This window comes from Danio rerio, chromosome 8, assembly GCF_049306965.1.
Source record: "Danio rerio strain Tuebingen ecotype United States chromosome 8, GRCz12tu, whole genome shotgun sequence".
Classification (NCBI taxonomy): Eukaryota; Metazoa; Chordata; class Actinopteri; order Cypriniformes; family Danionidae; genus Danio; species Danio rerio.
Window position 1 is genome coordinate 43773681 of NC_133183.1, and position 25904 is coordinate 43799584.

At 33.8% G+C, this 25904-nt stretch overlaps 1 protein-coding gene and 1 long non-coding RNA gene across 22 annotated transcripts in view; one reads left to right on the plus strand and one right to left on the minus strand.

The window, feature by feature from the left end:
• LOC141375883 (uncharacterized) overlaps window positions 1–25904 on the minus strand; it is a 266551-nt gene that overhangs the window by 192331 nt on the left and 48316 nt on the right. The window lies entirely within an intron of this gene.
• iqsec2b (IQ motif and Sec7 domain ArfGEF 2b) overlaps window positions 1–25904 on the plus strand; it is a 176056-nt gene that overhangs the window by 107100 nt on the left and 43052 nt on the right. For 3 of the 16 annotated variants that reach the window (XM_073910895.1, XM_073910903.1, XM_073910901.1), the window contains exons 1-2: window positions 11561–11600; window positions 12041–12190. The exons of 10 other annotated variants lie outside the window; for them this stretch is intronic. The gene's annotated coding sequence lies outside the window, so the exon portion shown is untranslated. Of the gene's footprint in view, window positions 1–11560; window positions 11601–12040; window positions 12191–25904 lie in introns of those variants that run through there. 3 more of the 16 variants (XM_073910897.1, XM_073910896.1, XM_073910904.1) reach the window with 1 other exon arrangement.

Here is a 25904-nt window from a genome sequence, read left to right on the forward strand (position 1 = left end):
GTTTCTTTGACAAATAAAACCTATTGTACAAAGGTCTTGATTGTAATACTGTACGATTCTACTGTAAAATCTAATTGTGATTTTTCTGATCAAAATTGCGATTAGTGATTTAAATTTAATTTCTTAAAAGAGCTGCAGATATGAAGTGGTGGTTTTAACAGCATCAAAGAAAGACCAAGCAGAATCATAAAGTTCGCTACACTATGCTAGTTTATTTAAAACCATTTTTCCAAATAATGTTGTCAGTTGTCATGTGAAATTATGAAAATAACTACAGTATTTTAAATTCAATTTTATATTTTGTATATACAATCTTATACAGAGATATATAAAACCTTTTAAACCTTTGCATTTAGATTGTGTTACACTTTTCATATTGATTTCATGACATTCATGTTGCATTGACAATGTTTTCCCTACACAATTCTAGATTTTAGTTCACAGCACAAGAATTCTTGTATTTAAATGTATCATTTTAATCGGGTGTTGTTTAACGCAAAGTCCTGCCTGTGATTGGTCATTGTGTTCCTGCACTCAACAGGAAGGGTTGCGATTAGCTCTGGCGTTATTCACTAATGAGTGATGCAGTTACAGTCTATATTTTGCGGTTATCACAGTTTATTTGCTATATATGCGGTGGAGAAAATTCACGGTGCAGAGTAACTCGCTTGTGTGTGTGGATCCACAAGCATCGCTATAACAGCCCAAGCAGGTCAAAGGTCCACACACACAGAGAGAAAGAGAGAGAGAGAGAGAGAGAGAGAGAGAGAGAGAGAGAGAGAGAGAGAGAGAAAAAAATCACACCTCGATTTTAACTTAAAAACGATTAATCAATTCATCATGCAGGCCTACTTCATTGTTAGTTTTGATTAATTGATTGCATCCCATCTGAACTGAAGTATTTAAATCATGCTAAGCCCAAACTTTTCACAGCTTTACAGTCTATACTATCAGGATGACATGGAAAAGATAAGATCATCACTTGTTGCTTCACCCCACCCCTCCTAATGATGCTAGTGCTCTCTAAATGGCATGTCTGGCATTTCCTAACACTCAACAACACCAGCCTTTCACCAAACGCATCACCCTGCCCCTCACATTTTGACATTTGACCTGCCGCTTTGACTCATTCAAACTGTCGCTGTCACATTTTGCACATTTTGTGGGTGCCACCGTGTCCTTCCTCATGCCCTTATTGTGAAGTGCTGAAAGGAGGACACTTGAGGGACTGCGGAGGAGGAAGTGATGGCTTTAGCACAGAGAAGATGCCAGATGAAGCATGTCAGACAGACGTTTGAGCAAGTGAGAGGCAGCAATTAATGTCTTACGCTTTGATGGAGGCCTGTTATATACAGTTCACCTTGTCCTCATCAGTTCCTCGTTTCTTTCATCTCTCTGCTCTTGTCCATCAGTGTCCCTCATCCGCTCTCTCTTTAACTCTCAGAATCAAACATGGCTGGCTTAGTTTAAATTAGCCATAATTGAGAGAAAGTGTAGGAGACGCAGACAAGGTGTGTGATCTATTTTTCAATCCTCTTTTCTTTAACTGTGCCATTTAAAGCCCCGTACCACAGAGCAGAAATAAGTCTCTCACTTTTCTATTTTCCTAACTGAAACTCAACATGTTGCATTCGTTATTTGAATTTAGTCTCAATTTACAAGTAATTTCAGCATTATATTAGAATTTATTTGACAGTAAAAAGTCAACGTTATTTTCATTCTGCTCCATGTGTGCATTGTAAAAATATGTTACAGTTTTCATATTTTATGATTCACGAGTAGTTTGCTTGTTTACTGTTGTGAATTGCATTATGGGATGTTGATCTCTGCTCTGTTGACTTTTGGTGTTGAATATTCAACTGTTTAACAAAATGACTTTTATTGACCTTTTAGTTGTTTATAATATTATAAAGTAGAAGAAATAATATATAGAGAAATAAGTCTGTAAAATAACCGCTTATGATAAGGGTTTGGAAGCATAATATACAACACCAACTCAGAAAATACATCACTAAACTACTAAAATGTTTATATATATATATATTTTTTTCAATTTTTCAAGATTAAGGGACCTATTATACACCCCGCTTTTTTTCTGTTTATTCATGACAATTTGCATATTTATTATAATGTTATTATTATTAGCACTGTTATTTATTATATGCATAGTCATATGGCTTTAGTACTGACTATAATCTTAATGTATGCACAAAAATATTATTGTAAAGCATTCTCTACAAAATATTAATTAAAAAGAGAGATCTGTTAGGGGTGTACTCATTTATGCTTACTCTGTATATAATACTCTCCTTCTGGTCTTCCCAGGGGTGCATTTCCCAAACAACAATGTAACTCACTGCTTAATTACCATAATATGATGCAATGGTTAAAATATCAGCCATGACTACTTCCCATTTCCATTGCATATCTGTTGTTTGATTTACACTGGCTAACATTAAGTGCATTTCCGCTAATTAAAAGGTCTAAGATCAAAATATGTCTGATTAGTGCTGGAAATAATGAGCATGGAATCTAATTACTGTGCTGTTTCTTCTCTTATTGTGCTGTATTGTGATGGTTCCTTTATGTCACTCCATGGTTCCGCTGTGGTAGAGCAAGTATGCACAAGCACATACTTCACAAATTGTGCCTTATGACAAACTAAAATATGTTGAAGGAAATGTGTTAAATAAATGTATTAAATGAAATATAAAGCCTACACTGTTAAAATTAGATCTGTAAATTACAATTAGAATCTGTAAAATCTATAAATTATTTTCCTTTTTGTGATGCATGTTTTTTGTATTTTTATTTATTTATTTATGCTTTTGAATTTTTTTTTACTGGGCATTCACCTTTCACCTTTACTTTTGATGTTTAAAAGTTCGAAATAGTACCTTTTATTGACCTTTTTAGTTGTTTAAATTCTTATATTATGTAGGTTGATGTTAAAACTACAGTACAAAAACCTTGTAATAAACTGACAGTACTTTTTCTGTTGAGGACTCAATTCTCTCAATATAATTTCTTATACAATATATTGTTTCAAACTACTAAAATGTCAATAAAAGTCAAACAGCACAGGATATTCAACATCAAAAGTCAACAAAGCAGAGAGAAAGGCCCCACAATGGAATTCATAACCATATTCGAATATAACTAGATATTTGCATGCATTTTGTTGACAATGGAACACCATTTCTGCCCAAAAATGTAATCCAAACCTAATTCCTACCTTTAAATCTAAGCATAACTGCAAGTATTTCTAAAATCAAAGAGAAATGACAGGTGAATAACAATGGTGTGGATGCACTCAGCCCTGATTGCAAGGCAAAACTTAGCATAAACTCTAGACCTGTGCCTCAAATCTGATTGGCTGACTGGAATGTTTATAGAGGAACAAGTCGCACTTGCTAAAATCAGGTTCTATAGTTCCAGCCACACAAGTGTGGGATGTTGTTTGTAAATATTCATTGCAACTATGGATTTGGGAAACTAAATATGTTGGTAACAGTAGAACCATAGTTGGCTAAAATGCTTTTGGGAAATGCAGTCCAGCATGGCAACAGCTCAACCAATAGAATGAGTTTGGAGCCGGACTGGCCAATAGCAGAGGTTAGGATACCAGTTTGAAAACAGTCCTTGTTTTTGCAATTCTGTGGTAATTTATATGAATTAGACACCAGCTTTGATTAAACATACACATTAAAAACGTTTTTATTTAGTATTTTAGAGTTTATGAAAAAGATGTGACAGCAAAAGTCACTCAATTAAATGGTAGTTTCACTGACTAATGTTTTATAAATTAGCAAAACATCAGGTAATTAGATGTTTATACTATTTATCCTTATGCAGAGAAAGTATTTATACATTGTCAAACTAGGTTAGAAGTTTAAGCTCTGTGGCGCTCCAAGACGGATGACTCATGAAGCTAGGATTTAGCAACTAGTGAAATGTGTCGAGTCTGCCATCTAGCGGACATGTTTGAGCACAGTAAAATGTCAGAGCAGCACTTTAAATGTATCATATCTTCATTTATTAATTTTCTTGTTGAAATAATTCACCTCAATTTTGTGTGTATTTTTTCATGTGCTCTATGTGCTTCCATCCCTCTTTTCTTAACTGTCACTATTTTTCTCTTTCCACTTTCTGACCCTCATCATGTCCATTATTAAGTGAGGAAGAGGAGGAGGAGGAGAAGGAGAGCGATTCTGTTCATCAGTTCTGTTGCACCGCCTCCGGGTGTAGTAGCCCCTCCTCTCGATAACCTACAGCCAATCAGCAACAATGGAACTGTTTGACTGACGTGTTAGTATTGTGCGATAACCAAACACTTGAATTCTTTGGTACATTTTTTGTAAGTGCATGTTAAAGAAATATTGTCTGGAAGTTACAAATGTTTCTGTTAAGTAACTAAAGTGTTGGAAGAATATTGGGTACAGTCTCCATCAAGTAACATTACAGGTTGGAGTTTGAAGAAAAGCTGCACAGAAATAAAGGGACTTTGCAGACATGTAGGTTTGTGTGGAATTATAGATTAATAGATGTAGTTGACTATAATTCAAATGATCAGAACAATTATGGTTAATATTTTACTTTAGTATCCTTTCATTTTATCGGGCAGTTTGTTTAGATCTTTTTTTTGTTGTTGTTGTAAATGAATAGTAACCCAAAATGTCACACTGCTTGTTGAAGTTGTGTATACCATGTTTACCTATTGTTCATAATTCATGTTTACCCTTATTTGTTTTGTCAGTAGGAGGCATACATTATAGTTGGATGTGGCACTATGAATAGACAAGATTATTACCAGTCCAGAACACACTGATATTTTGACAGATAAATTTTGTTATTGTTATTAACTATGTGTTTGTTTTTTTATTTACTTGAAAACTGAGTTTTCAGGTACATGTAGAACAGTGCATGTGGGGAAATTTAAATGACAGTTATATGAAATTTTAATCAAGAAAAACAAATATGCAATTCATGGAACTGATATTTAGATTAAAACATCATATGACATCTTTAGCAATACACATAAAAAAAAAATATGCATTAACAGCCACTTGATTACAGTTTAGATCATAATAGTACTGGGTTGGACTGAAACTGGCATAATTCTTTGTGTCATTAATTCAATAAAGGTGCTAGAAATATTCCCAGGAGATTTTGGTTTGTCTGATTTGTGAGCTGTATATGCATAAATTGAATTTGCCATTTTACTATAACAAAGGTGCTACAGAATGTTTTCATGAAGGATCATCACCAGTCGGCCTTGATGGATGTTTAACCATACTTTCTTCATTCACAGCATTGGCAGTGCAACACTCAAACAGGTTCCCTCTCTAACAACAGGCATCAATACACTTTAAAACCCAAAAGTTATTGTAACTCAAACCATTTGAGGAAACCGATTTCAACAAACCATTTGAGTTCAAAAACTAATCCTAATGAGTACTGTGAACTTAATGTATTTAAGTAAACGAAGCAATTTGAGCACAGTAAAACCCAATAAATGAAGAGAACTCAAACCATCTGAGTACTGTAAAACCCAATAAGTTAAGACAACTCAAACCGTTTGAGAAAACCAATTGCAACAATCCATTTGAGTTAAAAACTAATCTATTTGAGTACTGTGAACTTACTCCATTTGAGTTGAAGTAATTAGGTATTTAATTAACTCATTACCTTCAACACTGAGTTCAAACTCTTTTCAAATGAGTAGAATTAACTTTCAGTAAATTTTGAGTTAAATACACTAATTTCATCTGATAAAGTTGACTGTTGACTTTTACAGTGTAGTTCCTATTGTCATAATGGAGAGCGTAACAAAAAATGCAACTGAATCAAATGAAACCAATTTTGCCAATTGACCCTTAGCTAAGCCACACCCAAAAAACGTCACCCACCAATCAAGGCTTAGCAACCATACACACAGGGGCTCTGTCAAGCTTTCGAGCGAGGGAAACAAGCCAAAGCATTGTGCATATAAATTGTGCAAATCTGACACCCGGTATACTTAAAGTTTAGACAGGGTGGTAGAATTTTTTCCCTTTTTAAAACCTAAAACCTAAGAGGAGAAATGGCAGCATGAATCTAGCTCTGTGAGGGGCGCTAACAGAGCGGAGTTAAGTTGGTTTTGTTTTCGATATTCACATTCAGATAGACCAACGGCAATAACTCACACACCTCTTACCCTAAACAGATCTAAACTGTGTTTCCTACAAAAATACAAAGCAGGTTATGTTTCATCGCTCACTTTTTTTCCTTTTTTTTCCACTCGATATTATGAGCACTGCTCTGTTTAAACCATCGACATAGTAGTCATATTAACAGCAGTCTTATTACCATCTGTTTTAAGCTACAAATATTTGAAATGATATATCAACAGAATAAAACAGACATGTGATCACAAACTGAGCACTTGCGATCAATATACTTATATATATATATATATATATATATATATATATATATATATATATATATATATATATATATATATATATATATATATTATTTGCTGGTAGGGAAAATCTATCTGTTCACTTTTGCTATTTATACTTTGATTTGCATTTCAATTTATTTATTTCTTCCACTTAACTACAAATTAGAATAGAAACTGGATAAAGAGCACACAAACACACTGACAGTTATAGCTACAGTACATTATTATGAGTCAATGATGCTAATTCGGCACAAATTCATCAATTTCCCCTTTCTGCCGGCTCTTTCTATGAATGAATGATGTAGAAGTAGTGTCATGCGTGTTTCCTCGTCAGTTAGTAACACTATATTTTATTGCACATCAATAGTCTATCAGGCTTTTTGGATAAAAAAAGAGAAATCACGGTTTAATGAGTATTATTGGATTATTTTTTTAATTTTACCTCTCCGGCTGTGCATGAAGTAAGCTGTTGAATGGTCAGTGTATGAGGCGGCTAGGCTAAGCTAGCTTCAATTTTGATTAAATTATTTTCTAATCGGTTGCTATTATGTTGTGAATATACCCCTCTAAGATATACTGCAGTCCTTTTTTATCTGGCTTTCTAAGATATCGTACCTGTTTGCCAAAAACGACTAATTATATCCCTGGGAACGTTTGACACCGCCGCATACACATTGTAATAGATGTGCCAGGCACGAAAGCTTGACAGGCATAGCAATAGTAACTAAGGAGGGTGGGGCTAAGTGAAGGGTCAATTACTGCTGCTGAAAATGGTCAATTTTCATGTAAAAAATATGCTAGATTCCACACAATTCTATCATGTTGTCTTAATACAAACTGATTAAGTTAAAAAATGAGTAATAAATAGACGAGAAATAAGTCGTTTCAACAAGGAGATGTACTAACTGGTCAGACCAAAAATATGTATGTTTAATACATTTACATTTAACAGACACTTTTATCCAAAGCGAAGCGAGTTACAAAAAAAGAATAATAGAAGCTATTGAGTTTAAAAGAGATCACTGATATAAATGTTAAGTTAGTTTAGCACTGACAACAAACACCCAGCCATCTTATGCTGCTTTAATGCTTCTCCTGATTTAAACAGGTCTGCACTGATTATATACTTGTACGATTGAACATGCTTCGCCATTTACATTTATGAACAGATGAAACGCCCACATGACACGAGAACAAATGAGAATACAACGCATGGTCACATGACAAATGCTGTAAACATACTGAACAACAACCAAAACACACACATGCAGCCATGCTCTCTTGTTGCTCTTATATTTCTCCAAAAGTTTGCAAAAATATTAAAGAATACTAAAATCAGCGAAAAGAATGAATCCATCTACTGATTTAGCAGCTTCCACATATTTTGCCATGGTTTACAATCGACACATTTAGTAGCAGGTTCCCATACAATTCCACACTGATGGTATCATTAAATCAGAGTATCTTCATCATGGCTGCGCATACAGGTAACTGACCAAATCATGATGCAAGTTAAAACAGGGTGCGAATACATTCACCCAGTGGCATGCACATCATTCTGATCTAACACTTAGAAACACTCAGAAAATGACATTTGCTGTTTGTTCAAACTACTTGTTTATTTTAACTTGTTTATTTTAACTTTATTTTACTTCTTTTTTGGGTCACAATTTAATTGTTTTATGTCCAATCCCCTTACATCTAATATAATAATAAGTTGATTTAATCTATTTGTGTTGGAACAACAAGATGAATTATGTGGAACACAGCATTTTTTACAGTGCTGTTTTCAACTTTTTTGAAATTATGAATATCTTATTGAAAATACCAGATCAATAAAACATGCATTTTTCCACTGTATTCATTGACAAAAATACTGGGTTTCACACAATCAATATGTGTTGGGACAACATGAAGGAATTAGGTTAACTTATTAGCTTTTATAAGTTTAAGTAGATTGAAGATTAAACGATTTAGTTATTTAAAAAAGTAGGTTGAACAAACAGCAAATGTCACATTTAAGTGTAGACAATTGTTTTATTTATTTTTATTTTTTTTAAATCAACTCCTATAGGCTATATTATAAGGATAGGCACTTTATTTTGTTGTTTGGATTAGGCTATTAGCATCTTGTCAATAATGACCAAAGAGTTTTGATACTTGTCCTATTTAAAGCTTATATGGACAGACTAACAGAAAATGATAAGATGCTATTTTCTAGACTGCCAAAAATAATATCTTGTATTTAATGAGGGCAGCACAGTGGCTGAGTGGCTTAGCACTGTTTCCTCACAGCAAGAAGGTTCTTGTTTTTAGTCCTGGCTGGGTCAGTTGGCATTTGTGGAGTTTGCATTTTCTCTTCGTGTTGGCGTGGGTTTCCTTCGGGTGCAGTTTCCCCCACAAATGAAAAATGAATGAATGAATAAATCTATTCAATAAAATTGAGGTAACAGATTACAAGCAATATTATTCATATTAATTAATAAAAAACTTATTGAGTTTGAATTAATAATTGATTTATTCATTCATTTTCTTTTCAGCTCAGTCTCTTTATTAATCTTGGGTTGCCACATCGGAATGAACCGCCAACTTATCCAGCACATGTTTTCTTTTTATGCAGCAGATGCCCTTCTAGCTGCAACCCATCACTGGGAAACACCAATTTTCATTCACACACATACACTGCGGACAATTTAGCTTACCCAATTCACCTGTACCGCATGTCTTTGGACTTGTGGGGCAACCGGAGCACCCAGAGGAAACCCATGCAAACACAGTGAGAACAAGCAAACAGAAATGCCAACTGAACCAGCTGAGGCTCGAACCAGCAACCCTCTTGCTGTGAGGTGAGATCGCTACCAACTGCGCCAATGCGTCACCTTGAATTAATTAAATTAGCTTATTTAAAATCATTCAAAATTTGTAACTGCTAAAATCACTTAAAAATTAAGCACTTTTTCAACAAAAACATTGGGTTAATAAAGGTTAATAAAAACTTTTTGCTTTTTTTGATGTAACACAAATTTTTGGAGCTGTCAAAAAGAATAAACTAGTTATACTCAATAAAATTTATAATTATTATTAACTAATTAAACTGAAGTGAAAAAGTGAAAGTTGCTGGTTATTGACTCCCACCACTTACATTCGGTGCCGGGACAGGAGTTATAATTAATTAAATAAGCTCCAATTTCACAGTCTCTGCTCAAATAAAAGCAGCAATGTTAAGGTCAAAATTATTAGCCCCTTTACGCTACTTTTTTTTTTGATAGTCTACAAAACAAACCATCATTATACAATAACTTGCCTAAATACCCTAACCTGTCTAGTTACCCTAATTAACCTAGTAAACCTTAACCTTTAAATGTCAATATGGAAGTGTCTTGAAAAATATCTAGTCAAATATTATTTACTGTCATCATGACAAACATAAAATATATCAGTTAATAGAAATAAGTTATTAAAACTATTATGTTTAGAAATGTGTTGAGAAAATATTTCCGTTAAACAGAAATTGGGAGAAAAAAAATAACAACAAACAAATGGAATAATCTGGTAATCTTTGGTAATCTTTTTTTAAAAAGCATATAGTTTAAACATTGGGAAAAAAGTGAGATTTGTGTGATTAAATTTTGTTTGACAGTTTTAAAGCACCAAGACACTACGCATTTTTTACAATTATTATTGTTTAAATACATTAAAGATATTATTTGCCAGAATAATGCATTCATTTGGATTCCTTGGAAAACTGCCATAACCTACTGTATGATAACTGTCACGCCCTCTAATAATTTCCAGTGTCCATTAAACTCACTTGCAGAAACATCTTTCTTTGTCACAGTTAAAATGAATAGTCTAAACTCAGGAGGATACAAGCTCTGGTCAATATGTCTAGGAACTACTTTCATTCTGCCATAATAATAAAAGAACTTTGCTGCCATAACATGGCTTCAGCAGGAGCAATGATGTCACGCAGTGCCTGAAAATTGGCTAACCTCTGGAAATACATCCAGCGCAATGACCTGATTCCACAGAGAGATGATTCAGAACATGTTCACTTATGTTAAGATCCTGAACAGTTTCTATTTGAACCAGAATACATGAAATTTACCTGAATTTTAGGTGTCACTTTGCCTGCTGCAGCCATTGTATTCCAGCAAAGTTTCTTAATTATTACCCCGGATTGTGCTTATATCATCCAAGAAAATAGAAACTTTTTATTTTCCGTCTGTTTTAGCATACGATGTAACTACAGAAGATTCAAACTTTAAATAGGAAGGTTATTGAATGTTTATCTCATTAAATGATCTATGCTAAGCTAAGCTAAAAGTGCTCCAGCCAGAACGTTGATAGTTCCTTTAACATTCAAAAAATGACGTTTGCTGTTTGCTTAAACTGTATAATTTTAAATGTGCCAAAACAACACAATTCTTGAGGTTTTTAAAGGGAGGACTTGATTGTCTTAATTGACTTAAATGTATGTTTAATCCAATTAAATTTATAAAAACCAATAAGTTCAAGTAAGTTCTTTATATTATCCCAACACAAATCCATTGCATGAAACCCATCATTCTTTTACCGGGCGTAAATGACATGGATATGTAAAGGAACAGAAAAACTGCTGAGTGAGATTTTCTTATTGTAAGCCACTACAATATGCTAAAATTGTTGTGTTAATAATCTCGAGCTAGCAAATGTTGTAAGACATGAATAAACATGATGACTGAAGACTCTCTGTTTTTCTCTCACACTCAAACAGTCATAAAATGCTACACGTCAATCTTTCACAAGCTTTATAAATCTCTGTTCCTGAAGCACATAAACCTTGCCCCGCCCCCTTTCAGACGGCACACATGCTGTTCAGGAATGCATGTACAGCCAATGAAATGAGCATTGCTTGTTTCCCCATCGCACACTTCTCCCTCCCGTCGCTGTTAATGTTTCAGCGCTAATTACCATATGTGCGTCAGGGCAAGCTATATTTATACACATTGTTTTTTCCTTTACTCGAGCCGTCAAAAAGCCTGTCAGAAATGTAGTCATTCAACTTTGCAGTATGTGTGCGTGTGTAAGAGAGCGAGTGCGCTTGTGTGAGGGTGCGGTTGGTGTCACATTGAATCAGTGTGAATGGCTGACTCTCTCTACCAGCAACACGGTGAGTGTTTGTATGTTTTTTTAATTACAATATTGTCCATCACACGAAAAGTCTGTGAAGTATTGATTGGAATACAATGGATATGATGATTTAATGAGACACTTTAGCACTGACAAAAGTTTTCATCATTAAAGATTTAATATTTAGGTTTGCACACCAAATTAAAACAGATTAGATTATTGTACAACATGTCAAACTTGATTCAGCATTTCTGGATTCGTGTTTACAGGTCTTACTGTGTCACTGAAGAGGAAATGCTTAGGTCACATTTGCACTTTGTTCTTTTGGTATTTTTAGGAGCATTGTTTCCTGCAATATAACGTAGCTGATTTGAATGTGTTTATTTGCTGTGTGAGCAGCAGCTGAAGAACAGATGAACGTGTTCCAGGTATAGAGTTTAGAAAGTGACGAGTGAAAGCTGCTTTTTGTGTGTTGTTAAGAGATGGCAGGAGCTCCATTGAGACCCTGAGCTGAGTGTGTGTTTACAACATGAGGACAGGGTATATGTGAGCTTTTGAGGATGGATGAGGAATAATCATCAGTTTGGGAGCTCTCTGACAGGATAGAGTGAATGCTGGATGAGAAACAAGGTAAGCATTTTATTTCAAAGCCTCAGTTGAATGGATTGGGGGATTGATCTCATGGTGAACTTGCGGCAGCAGATGCGTTTTTGATTTTTAATTTTCAGAAGTTTCATTTTATTTAATTTTGAGTTGATATATTAACACATGTGAGTAAAGCTTTTTTTAAATACCTTTCATAGCAAGCAAACATTCAAATAAACATATACAGTTGAAGTCAGAATTATTAGCATCATAGAATTATTTTTTTTTTCCCCCAATTTCTGTTTAACGCAGAGAAGGTTTTCAACACATTTCTCAACATAATAGTTTTAATAATCATTTCTAAAAACTGATTTATTTTATCTTTGCCATGATGACAGTAAATAATATTTGACTTGATATTTTTCAAGACACTTCTATACAGCTTAAAGTGACATTTAAAGGCATAATTAGGCAAGTTATTGTATGATGGTTTGTTCTGTAAACAATCGAAAAAATCTAGTTTGATAATAATTTTGCATGGTTTCCGCTATATTCATTCATCCATGGCGGGGCGCCACACCAAAATTGATCCCGCCACGGCTACATTACAGCTTCTCATTTAAAACATTGTTGTGTTTTTTAAAAACGGGTGTTAATCGCATAAAAACTTATTAAAAGGTAAGTAAATTATAACAGAACGAACTTTCTGTGACCGTAGTAGTGCTGTGCGCTGTTTGTTTAACTCTTTAAGGTTACATGCCGACTGACTGACTGGCTGGCTGACAGGTGCGTGAGGCCAGCAAACACGACGTATAGCCGTTTCACTTTACTTCAGAACTCATTAATGTCGCTCTGTAGGTCTATTAGAGACATTCATAAATATTACTAGCAAATTGAATAAATGTTGGAGACATACGTGTAACATAAACGCACTAAATCGCACTTCAGCAGCGTTTATTTGTGAGCACACAAGAACATGCGCTTGAGCAGCGTATATTTGAGGGGGCGTGCAAGTAGTTTTGTGCACGAGCAGAAGAAATCGGCGCACATGGAGATTTGCATGCTGTAGGCTATTACATAAATGCCATCTCGAATTGTAATACTGCGCTTACGATATTTGTCATTGAAATAACTCCACAGGTAGTTGGTAGATCTGAGTAGAAAAGGCCTGCCGCCACAGCTGGAAAAAAAAAATCCTAAAGGAAACACTGTATTGACCTTAAAATGGCTTTAAAATGTTATTCTAGCCGAAATAAAACAAACAAGACTTTCTCCAGAAGAAAAAAATACATACTGCGAAAAGTTCCTTGCTCTATTAAACATAATTTGGGAAATATTTTTTAAAAAAAGAAAAAAAGGGGGTTTTAATAATTCTGACTTCAACTCTAAGTAATTAATTTGCTCATTTGCATTTATTGTACAAATGAAGCATATAAACTGGTCAGTACTGAAAGTTGAGGTTGGCAGCATGGTTTATTAGGTAAAATAAATAATTATAAAAGAAAAAAAAAGAAAAAGAGAGAGAAAAAATAGATATAATAAACTGAAGAGGTTGCGGGTGGCACGTTTTTCAAACTTGAGGTTTTATGTCAAGTAAGAGTTGTATGCTTGTGCTATATCAGCACTAGTACTCATCTGGAGGTACAGACTAAAAATGCAAGATAGGCAACCATTCATTCAACAGTAACTGCTTCAAGTCTCAGAGATTTGACTAGCTCCAAAAATGACAACCAAATGTTAGAAAATTTGATCACTGAACCTCGAAGAATATATATATATTTTTTTCTAATTTAACAAAAATAAATAAAGCATCTTTAATCTATTGATGGTGATTGAGGAGACTTCCTCTGCAACAAAATACACTGCCTATCTAATAATGACAGAAAGGCTATTAATTCAGAAAAATAAAATGGTAACTCAGAACTCCAAGCAGACCAATTAAAAAAGAAAGATCAATTTTAATTGATGTAATTGCTGAAAATGAATCAAAAACAGACTGGCAAAAGGGAAGCAAAGCAGGACAGGTCCAAAACCTGTGAACTAGGTTTGCAGGTTCAGCGTGACATTTGTCACAGTTTGGATTAAGAGCAGAAAGGCAGAAGATATTTTGAAGAATTGTTTAAAACAAGTTTTGTCCAGTTAAAGCAAAAATCAAATGTATAAAATTAAATTATTAATTTGTTAATTATAAATAATAATATTTTTATTTAAAATATAGAAATGTTGTAATAATATTAATAAAATGTATTCCAAATAATTCCTTCAAATAATTGCATACTTAAACTAATTTACTTGAGTTTAGAATTATTATGCTTTATAATCAAACTATAAAATCATTATAAACAATAAAAAAAATTTGAAGAGTTCAGATGAAAAAGTCATCTGAAATGCTTACCTAAAATGAGCTTTTTCACAGCCTTCGGTTTATGTTCTATTTTACTTTAAATGTAATGAAAATAACTTATTCGTCACTGTAAAAGTAGCATTTCTGAGCCTACACACAAGAGTCTGAGAAAATTTCTATTTTTAGAAGAAAATATTAAACTTCATTTAAAGGTTTAGCATCTAAACGCTTTATTTAACCTGTTTACAATCCTCTAGAAATTACAGTTGATTGAATATATCAGCTAATTAAATAAAATGTTTAGATGCTTAATCAGTACACACATACATGATCATATTAAACTGCAATATTATAGGTCTACATATCCTCTTAAATACCATTTAAATAAACATTTAATGTAATTTATTTGTGTGTTCAGAAATAATGCATATTCATTTTACGCTAATATCAGTTAATGAGACTGCATTGTAAACTTTTTTCTAATGAGTTTTAGGGCTCTATTTTATTGTTCTAGGTGCAAAGTCTAAAGCATAATGCATAATGTAAAAGCATTGAGGCCGTGTCCGAATCCACTTTTGCTTTTTTAAGGATGAAAAAACATCCTTGGTGTGTTTTGAGCATAACGTGCATTTAACCAATCAGTCTCGTCTCACATTTAGGTGTCGCGCCATGGCACATTTGCTATTTACATGGAAAAACTGAATGCTATAGTGAGAAAACAGTTTAACAGACCATGTGCAGCATGAGGATAAAGAACGAGCCACCTCCATTCGGCCTCTTTACTTACTCTTTACTGTACTCCTTTACTAGAACAAGACTAAACTAAAGTAAAAAAGGCAATTATTATTATTACTACTACTATTTTTTGTCTGCGTCAATAGCCTAGTGGTTAGTGTGTTGACAAATAGCACAGAGGTGCTCAAGGTGACCAGAGTTCAAGTCCTGGCTCAAGGACCTTTGCCAATCATTTAATCCAGATGCTTTCCTGTATCTATACTGTTCTATAAAAAGAAAGTAAAAAAAAAAACTAAAAAGCATTTTGTTTTTGCAGTGTTGTCTTTGCTTACTATAGTTTCCCAGTTTTGGATATGCAGTCTCTTTTTTTTTAATGCTGTATGATTTGCATAACAAATGTCTATAGATGTCTCTCTACTGTATTCTATTTTGTCTGCTGTATTCAAGATATTGCCTAAATAATTTCCTTTTTGGAAGGATAATCATTTCACCACATTACAGTAACATCTTATTTTACTTCAATTCATTATACTCACTTTACTTCATGTACTTCCCTATGTATTCGACAAATAAAGAATCCTGATTTTTGAGACGCTCCATCTGGCCTGGCCTGTGGGAAAGAAAATAAACACACACCCTCATAATACTGTGATGTGTCTGGCGTCAGTCAGTAATGAAAGCATTGGAACGGCAGCTGAAACACTTCACTACGTTTACCCCCTCAGTGTTTGTGTGCCTGTTTGAAACAGCTTTTCACCCCGTGGACAACTTGGATTAGCATATCTCTATAGCACTGATTACATACTGGCTCAACAGAATCTGTGAAATCTGGGACTTAAAATTGACTCAAATTGATCCTCTTTTTAAGCCGGTCTTGACAGCTGTTTGCCTCAATAACTGACTGATTTGCTTGAATATTTCATTCATTACACTGCTTTTGCTTCCGCCTAAGCTGAATTGCCATCAGAATGCATTCAGACCTTTTCAGAATTCACACACTGTAGGCTATGGACTTTTTTTTGTTGCTATGCTTACATTAAAAATATATAGAAAAAATATGGATTTTTATTTTCTAGACCTTCCTCTGGTTGACTTGAAGAATGTCATTCAGTTTTTTCTTTTATACTCCCCGGAGAAAATTTCAAAATCTGTCAGAAGTGTTTTCTGTGCAGCTCTGGTCAATCGTTGGGTCTCTCAAGGACACTCAGACACTGCAGCAGAGGCTTCAAGTCGTTAGATCTTTGTTATTTAAGTAAAATCATCAATATTTTTATCATTTGTAGACTTAGTTTTTCGCAAAGTTTTTGTTAAGGGCTAAATTAACAGGATAGTTCACATTAAAATGAAAATGTACTCACAATTACCCACTCTTCACTTGTCCCAAATTTGAAGTTTCTTTTATCTCTTGAACAAAGAAGATGATATTTCAAAATAAAGCTGGAAACCTGTAACCACTGACATCCACTGTAGGAAAAAATACTATAAAAGTAATGGTTGCAGGTTTCCTGCGTTCTTTAAAATATTTTCTTCTGTGTTCAACAGATGAAAAAAGTGAAAAGTGAGTTAATAATGACACAATTTATATTTTTTTGGGTGAACTATAGCTTTAAGACTTTAAAGAGTTAATTCTCCCAAAATAAAAATAAAATTTTGCTGTTAATCAATTACCCCCATTTCAGATATTTTAGATGAAATGCGAGAGCTCCTTATTTAGTATTCTAGCTTAATTATTTTAGCGTTGACCATATGCATTTTTACAAAATTAAAAAAATAAATACAAAACAGACCAGGTGCATTTTTATAGAACTATTTACTATTTATAATGAATAGCTGGAAAGCTACAAAGAAAGTTAATGTCAGACTAAATAAAATGGTATAGTGAACAGTGTTGGGGAAAGTTACTTTTGTAAGTAATGCATTGCAATATTGAGTTACTCCCCAAAAAAACTACTTTTGAGACTTTGCGTTACTTATTATTACCTGACTGAGGCCTGATCTCTTTCAGAACTTTTTTTAATAGAGGATTTCTACAATTAATAATGCACTATATAACTTACACCTACATTTACCTTTAACAAACATTTGAAATAAAATATAGTATTTTAGGATAATGTTGTGCGAACTTCCTTACCCCAGAACTGTACATGCATACAGATCAATGAAAGTTTAACGTAATGTGTTTGCTATGTTTGGACTATATTTCTTCAGCAAAATCACTGTTCATTGAGACAATAATCCCCTTTTCTTTGATGCTTTCAAACTAATGAACACAATCTCTCATTGACTGCGTGATTCTTTGTAAAGACTTTCATTTTAATTCAGCAATTTATTTTTTAAAAGCTAATTATTAAAAATTAACTCACATTACATTTTAGAAAAAAATTACCCAAATATTATTACTTATCTTTAAAAGTAATGCATTAATTTACTCGTTACTGAAAAGTAATATTATAATGTAACTCGTATTACCCCCAACACTCATGGTAAATGACAAAGGATTAGTTCAGCCAAAAATGTAAATTATCTAATGTTGTTTTGACCTTCGGTCATCTTTGGAACACAAATGAAGCTATAGTTGAAGTCAGAATTATTAGCCCCCCTGAATTATTAGCTCCCCTGTTTATTTTTTCCCCCAATTTGTTTAACGGAGAGATTTTTTCAGCACATTTCTAAACATAATAGTTTAAATAAGTCATTTCTATTAACTGATTTATTTTTTCTTTGCCATGATGACTAAATTTTTGACAAGATATTTTTCAATCTAGTAAAGACACTTCTATACAGCTTAAAGTGACATTTTAAGGCTTAACTAAGTTAATTAGGTTAACTAGGCAGATTAGGGTAATTTGGCAAGTTATTGTATAATAATGGTTTGTTCTATAGACTATTGAAAACAAATATAGCTTAAGGGGCTTTTTATTCTAGCCGAAATAAAACAAATAAGACTTTCTCCAGAAGAAAAAATATTATCAGACATACTGTGAAAAGTTCCTTGCTCTGTTAAACATAATTTGGAAAATATATAAAAAAAAAAGAAAAAAATTCAAAGGGGGGCTAATGATTTCTGACTTCAATTGTATTTCAGATTAAATCTGAGTGCACTCTCACCCTCCATATACAACAACAAGACATTTAAAGTCACGAAAAAGAACCAAAACTATTGTCAAAACATTGCATGTGATTTCAGTGGTTCAACTGTAATCACAAGAAGCTGCATAAACACTTTTCTGTGATAAAAAAGAAACTGTAAAAACATATTTGTTCCCCTGTCTTCCATTTCAGATCAGGGTGTGCGTTTACTACAGCCAAAACATCACTTGCATGTTTTGCTGCTGACTTTAAAGGCAATACGTTCTACTGCCTGTAGTAAACATGCACTCTAGTGACCTGAAGCAGAAGAGAAGATATAGACAAAGAGTTTTACCGTTTTTTAGCAAATGAAGCTTTGTATGATTACAGTTGAACCACTGAAGTTAGATGGAATGTTTTGACAAATGTTTTTGATTCCAGATCCTGTCTGTGGAGAATGAGAAAACTCTCAGGTTTCATCGAAAAATAACTTAATTTGTGTTCTGAAGACGAACAAAGGTCACAAAGAACTGGAACGACATGAGGGTGGAGAATTTTTCTATTTACTAGCTATGCATTAAATAAATCAAATGTGAGAGTAAAGATTTGTTAAAATGTTACAAGCACAGTTGTTTATACTGATAAGACAGGTTTCTTGAACAACAAATCAGCATAATGTACTACAGTCACTTCTGAAGACTGGAGCAATGCATGCTGAAATCTAAAGAACAGCGAATAGTAAATTCTAACATTATTTTCAACACAGTCTGATTGTGGATACGTAGCCCTGTCTATATTTCTGGAGAGCAAGGTTATAATAGTTTTGGATTTTTCATTAGTTTTAGTTTCTATTTTGTTTTGACTTTTTGTTTTCAAATTCAGTCAGTTTTAATTAGTTTTAGAGGTAGATTTCCTAGTTTTTGTTAGTTTCTATATTTTAAAATGTTTTAGTTTAGTTTTTATTAGTTTCAGTATTAGTTTTGTTTTTTTCTAAATGATGATATTTGTTAGGTGCAAGTTTAAAAATCAGCAGGATAAATATTGTATAATAAAAACTCAGAAATACATTTTTTGAAACATGAATTCAGGGAACACTATCATCTACCACAACCATCTACCCATCCTCAAATTCAAATACAGCAGCCTACAAGATAGCAGCCCTAAGTACAATATGTGTGCAAGGCTGCTTCTGAGGTTAGACACACAGTAGTGACGGGCAGGGCCGGGTTAACCATTGGGCATTATGGGCACAGGCCCAGGGGCTGTCCGCACTTAGATTTTGCCTACTTTTCATCACGAGGAAGACAAGTAGGAATCATTAATACGTGTGTGCATTATGGAGGACTCAGATTCCTAGAACTGGATTGGAGAGGTGTTATCTAAATCATGTGCATTATAAGTTTGTAGAGGTTATAGATTAAAAATTGCCTTAAAAATTATTTTTAGTACTGCTTCAGTGAACTTAAACATGTATATTAAAATCCATTAATTTCCCCTAGTTGTATTAGTATTTTTTCCTAGTATTTTTTCTTTTCAAAGTGTGCTTTAAATGCTTTAAAAATAAGTTAAATCTTTGTAGACTAGAACTTTATGTACAGTATATCATTTATTTAAAAAATGTGGGCAAAACAGTAGGATTAATTGTATTTAACAAAAATTATATTAATCTTATTTTTTAATTCAACTATGGGGTGCAGCTATAGGGGGCCTACAAGACATTGTGCCCAGGGGTCTCTGAATTATTACTCCGGGCCTGGTGATTTGAAGTTTAGATCTTTAACGCGGATGTTAGGACTCAACATTATGTAGTCAGCAATACTAATTTCAGTCAGTTTAAACATCACCATGATCTGAAAAATGTCTTACAGTAAAGTTTTGCAACCTAACTGAAGCATGATTCATTTATTTAAATTCCATTACGATTGTCTATTAAGAAATAAACTTCTTGTTTAAGCCCTTGGTTTACCTGCGCTTTTCGTTCGTTTTCATTAACTATAATACCCTTGCTGGAGAGCGTGAATTATGTAGCCAGAGGTACATCTGGCAGCTTTTCCTCTTTAAAGTGGATGCTACGGGGTGGTAGGACAGCACTGGCGGCTTCTGTTCCTTTTTGCGCTACCAGCTGACCGTTTACCTCCATATGGTCGGCTTTTTACAGTGTTACCAGTTTGCCCAGTAGCTCACCGCCTACACCAATAAACGAAGCTGAGTTGACCACAAAGATGAGGTTTGAGTCTGTTGAAATACAGTTCCAAAAACTGTTAAACATAATATAATATAAGATAAACAAAAGCAAAAAATAAATAAATAAATAAATAAACAACAGGCTGAACACATAGTGGAATCACAAGTCTGGGACTGCGTTTCTTTTTCTAGATTGCTTTTGAAAACACTATCGGTTGGGTTTAACAACGGGGGTAGGTGGGTCAGTAAGTCAGTCGACAGCAAGCTGGCCTAGTCGGCTGAAGTGTATACTGCTGCCTCTGATGGATTTATGCAAGATAATGATGCACGAGAATAATTTTAGATCATCAAACAACGTACACATCGCCATTTTGTGGATTTGCAAAAACAAAAACTGCAAGCAGATGTACTTCCTGGTATGTATTTCGATGTCCCCAGAATTGCAGTCCTGGGTACGTATTTATAATGAGCCTGAGTTGAGTTTTTTTACAGTGTTTCAAATAAATGCTGCATTTTTAACAATCATAGACTTCTTAGCAAAAAAAGGTTGGCAAAAATATACAGCTCTAAGAATTTGCATGTAGGTTGTGTGACATCAATCTTTTAAACTGTAGTTGTCAACAGAGCACATTATTGAAATGTTTCTGATGTTTAACGTGATGTTAATTACAGTGGCTCAGAGTTTTGTTTGGATGAATTAGTCCTGTAAAGATCTCCCACCATTAGAAAATAATCTGTCATGGCGATCAGACTAATTTGGTCAAGGTGTGAGAAGACAATGAATGAAGATCAAAGCCTTATAATGTCCTATAATAGAGCATTTACAGTTCATTACGAGCATGAATGTCAATCATTAACACAGGCACACTAATAATACATGCTTCAGCCTTTATTTTTGTGAAAACACTTTCTTCAAGGTTGTATGTTTGACTGCAGGTTCTATGTAAAATGAACATTATGGGGTGGTATGATGCTAACAACTTTTATTCTTTTTCACACTAATGATATTTACACTGACATAAAAAATAAAATAAATATAAACTAAAATAAAATATTATTTTCATGTATGTATTTGTACTACATCAAATAAATACCACAAAACACTTTAATGATGTAATGAAGATTATCGAATGAAATTAGTTTGCCTCACATATCTATCTCCATATAAACAAATTTTACATCATAGTGAGTTTGCTCATTAGTTCACTTTGTTTAGTGGCTCTGTACTTATTATGCAGTGCACTGGGGATTAAGTTCAGGGGTTTTGGCATGGTGCCCAAAAAGAAATATAAAATTAAAACTACATGGACACAGTGCACTTTTCTATTAAGTTTGTTTATTAAAACACTATTGGTTGGGTTTACGGAAGGTTTTAAGTCAGTGGATCGTTAGGTGACCAGTACAAAAGCCTCACCTTCTAGTTGATGTTTACAAGGATGATGCGTATCTGTACCACAAAACATCCCTTATATAACGTAATGGAGAATAGTAAAAATGTTTACAGCGCCCTCTAGTAGATTTGTCATCTGAAATGTGCAATAAAATGTGCCCAGAGCAACTTTTTCTTTTGTTTGTTTGTAAACAGACGCACATGTTTCTGGTATATTTTCTTTATATTAAGAGGTTGCTTTGTTTGTTTTAATGCTATTTCCACAACTCAGTAGTGGTCCAAAAACTGCCACTTAATTGTCAAACAAAACAGCAAGTAACTTTTTCACTGAAATTTCACAATCAAAACTTGTACAAACACATTTCAGTAACATGCTTTTTGTTAAATGTTTGGTTTGAAGGCTTTACTTGTGCTGTCTTCACATAAATGCTACTTAGCTTGGCATTTACACATTCGGCTTAAGTGAACCTCTTGTGGCCTCTCAGATTGGGTGTGTGAATGTATTTACAGAGCAAAACATACCGAACATTTACTTCTTAGAAAAGTTTAATTGGACATATTATGTGTCTGATGTAACCTGCTCTACAGGTCACTACAACATTCCTGCACATTTACAGTAATACGCGGAACTACTTCTCCTAAAGTGAAAGCAAGATAAGATAATCTTTTCTCTTCTATAGCAATGTGTAAACAAGTAACAAAAGCATGTAATGTGCTATACTCATAATAATCTTAATAATGCATCTTTTTTTTTTTTTTGCAAAATATTTTTTGAGTAATTAGTGAAATAGTTTAGACTAGAAAGATGATGGCATATGAATCTCAACAATGGTGGCATGCTTCAGTGCATGCTGGGAGAATAACGCAAAACCATTCATACGTAGCCATATGAAGCATGTCACCAATGTTGAGATTCAAATGCTTATTCTTGATGTCTTGTTGAAAGTTTTCAGAAGATCTGTGTCTTTTGAAAAAAACAAACATTCACACAGTTGGGGCATGTGCTGTAGAACTGTAGGATTATTATTATTATCGGTAAAGTCAAATCAACCCCACATCAATCAGCATATAATTAATCAATTATTTATCTTAGCTTTAATACTGCCTCTGTGAAGCTGAACTTATCTCACCATAGACTTCCATTCATACACACACGAATGTGTCAGACCGGAAACGCAAGCTCATGTGACAAGTTTTACAGTTTGCTGCATTGCAAAGTTCAAGCCTGTAAACTCTAACCAGCGAAATCGTATAACTTGACTGCGTGAGACCAACCGAAGAAAACATGACCTCTCTGTAGAGAAATTTTAAATATGGACCAATCGCTTGCTTTTTTTAATGTCTAATCATATTGTTTAATAATAATTTTGCATATTTAAACTCTAGTATGACCACAGCTTTACTCTATAATGTAGACACACTATTTGGTTTTAATTGAAGACTGGGGATTTTGCTGTGTAGAAACCACTTTAAATAAATAATGTTTAATAAGAGTCTTTTTGTTTAATAAGAGTCAAATGTCTTTTAATTGTGCCAAGTTCAGACTGCAGGATTTTAGCCCTGAATTTGATCCGCAGACAGGTTTTGAGAAATCGCTGACAAATGTACAAAATCACAGGCAAATTGGGGCTCATTCACGAGTAATAATCCAACAGTGTGAACAAAGACATGATCTGAGAGAATCGCAAATGAGTCGCCGACACCCACGAGATATTTGGCATGCTAAATATCCAAGCCTGTCAGCGATTCAAATCATGCCATTTAAAATGTGCTTTAGAAAATAACATCGGTGATCAACTACAGCCAATGAGAGAGCAGCATCCGCTAGTATCTGCAGGCCAGCGGGAAGTTGGGGGAGGTGTTAAAAGCACTTATTTACTGTTTACTTTGACCCAAGAAATTAAGAAAAATCTGACCGAAATTTGGCAGCAGCACTAGTGTCTATTTGCAATACAAACCGGATCGAAAATGAAAAATGTATGAAAGAAATTGATAAGACCCATGTAGTTTTTTCCATGTCACTTTTGGTGTGCGTTTGGTTGTGAGATAGAGTTTGCTAAAAGAGACAACGTAGTCTGCGATTCTTCCTATTATAAAGCCATGCAGTGTAAAACCCTCTGTCACCAATCCATCCTACAGTGTAAACAGCACAGACAGAACACTACCCCAGATAGTCATGCAGTGTGAAAACATCTGTGACACGACTACTTTGAAAATTGTTCAGTCTAAACTCAGCATAAGAGTACAACCATCCTGGTAACTAGACAAATTATCCTTTTCATTACAATAACAACTAAATCATCCACACACAAAGTATAAGGTGAAATAGATTACTCAATGGTAAAATGCTGTTACTTCCAATGAGCCAATTTCATCAGAAAATATAATAATTAAAAACCAAATTTAGTCTATAATTGCCGTTTTTATTCCAATGAACAACAAATCAATATAATACCAACAGAGCAGAAAAGACCCTAAATTAACCCACATGATCTTAAAGTGTGATTGATTTATCTTTTATTATTTTCTTTTATGCTACTGCCACTCCAGCGTCAACTTAAAGGCACAGTTCACACAAGAAATTAACATTTCCTAACTATTTATTTACACTAAAATGATTCTAAAATTTGGTTTCTGTAAAGAACACACATTTTCTGCAGAATGCTGAAAAAAACAGCCATTGACATCAACACACTATAGAAATCAATGGCTGCTTTCCCTGCATTCCTCAGTATATTTGCCTTTGTGTTCAATAAAATAACCAAATTCAAACAGGGCTAGAACAAGTGGAAATTATGACAAAATTTTTATTTTTAGCTAAAGATCTTACTCAAATGCTTTTAAATCAGATGTTTTTAAAGCCTGAATGAAGCAAACATGTACAATCTCATAATATATCTACATCTACAATCTATAATATTGTAGATAAAACTACAAAATCAATACAACATTGTTATCAGTGATTTAATTCACATAGAGAAATCTGTAAATGAAATTGTTTTATGCTGAATAACTCTGATCATATTATGTTTTTGCCGTAGGACATGAATGCAGCAAACAAAAAGAAACTAACATGAGAAATCAGTAAAGTAAAAGGTAAAAGTCATGGACCACTGTTTTTTTTTTCCAAGAAGTGCTTTGAAATGTGCATTTTTTATTTGATGTTTGATGTAATCTTAACTGAAAAATGTAGAGAGGGTAGGACATCGTGTAGCTCCTTCCCTTTTAAAAAAACAGCCAATAGCATTTCATTTTATCAAAGCCCTGCTAGTGAGAGCGGTTGAGCACAAGCGCATTAAATGAAAACCGGCTTAAAAAGGGCAGGACAAGTCAGATGCTAGAGAGTATTTGATTGGTTAATTGTTGATTGATTTAGGCGGAAGTGACAAACTCCAAGCTAGACATGTTATTTTTGTTTTATATCTTTTAAGTGCAAATTTTGACACTGTTTGGAGCCCAATAGATTTCCTTAAAACTAACAGACTGAAACTAACATCTAAAAAACAAATATTTTAAATTCACGGAACCTTTGAATAACAGTTTTTACTTCAGTCTTAGTAGACATGTATTAGGGCCTATACTGTGCTAAATGATGACAGTCCTGTAACATATTTGACAGTGGCATACTTTGGTGTGGTTTATATGGCCAGGATGCTTGTTTTTCGACAACTTTAACTCACACCCCACTTCATAAAAAGTATTTACAGTGTTTAATATTTTCACTCAAAACTAAACAACAACAAAACCACATGACGAAAATGAGAAAAGTTTGTTTGAAAAAGGAACTCTGTTGCTATTGTTTCCGAAAATTAGCAATTTCTATGCACTGTGGTACCACGCTTGAATTCACTGAGCTCCTGAGAGTGACTGATTCTTTCATAAACATTTATAGAAGCAGTCTGCATGCCTAGGTGCTTGATTTTATACAGCTGTTTCTACATGTAAGTGATTGGAAAACCTGGATTCAGTGATTTGAAGAAGTATCCAATAACTTTAATTTGAAAAGCGAGGAAAAAGTTTTAGATTTAAATCATATA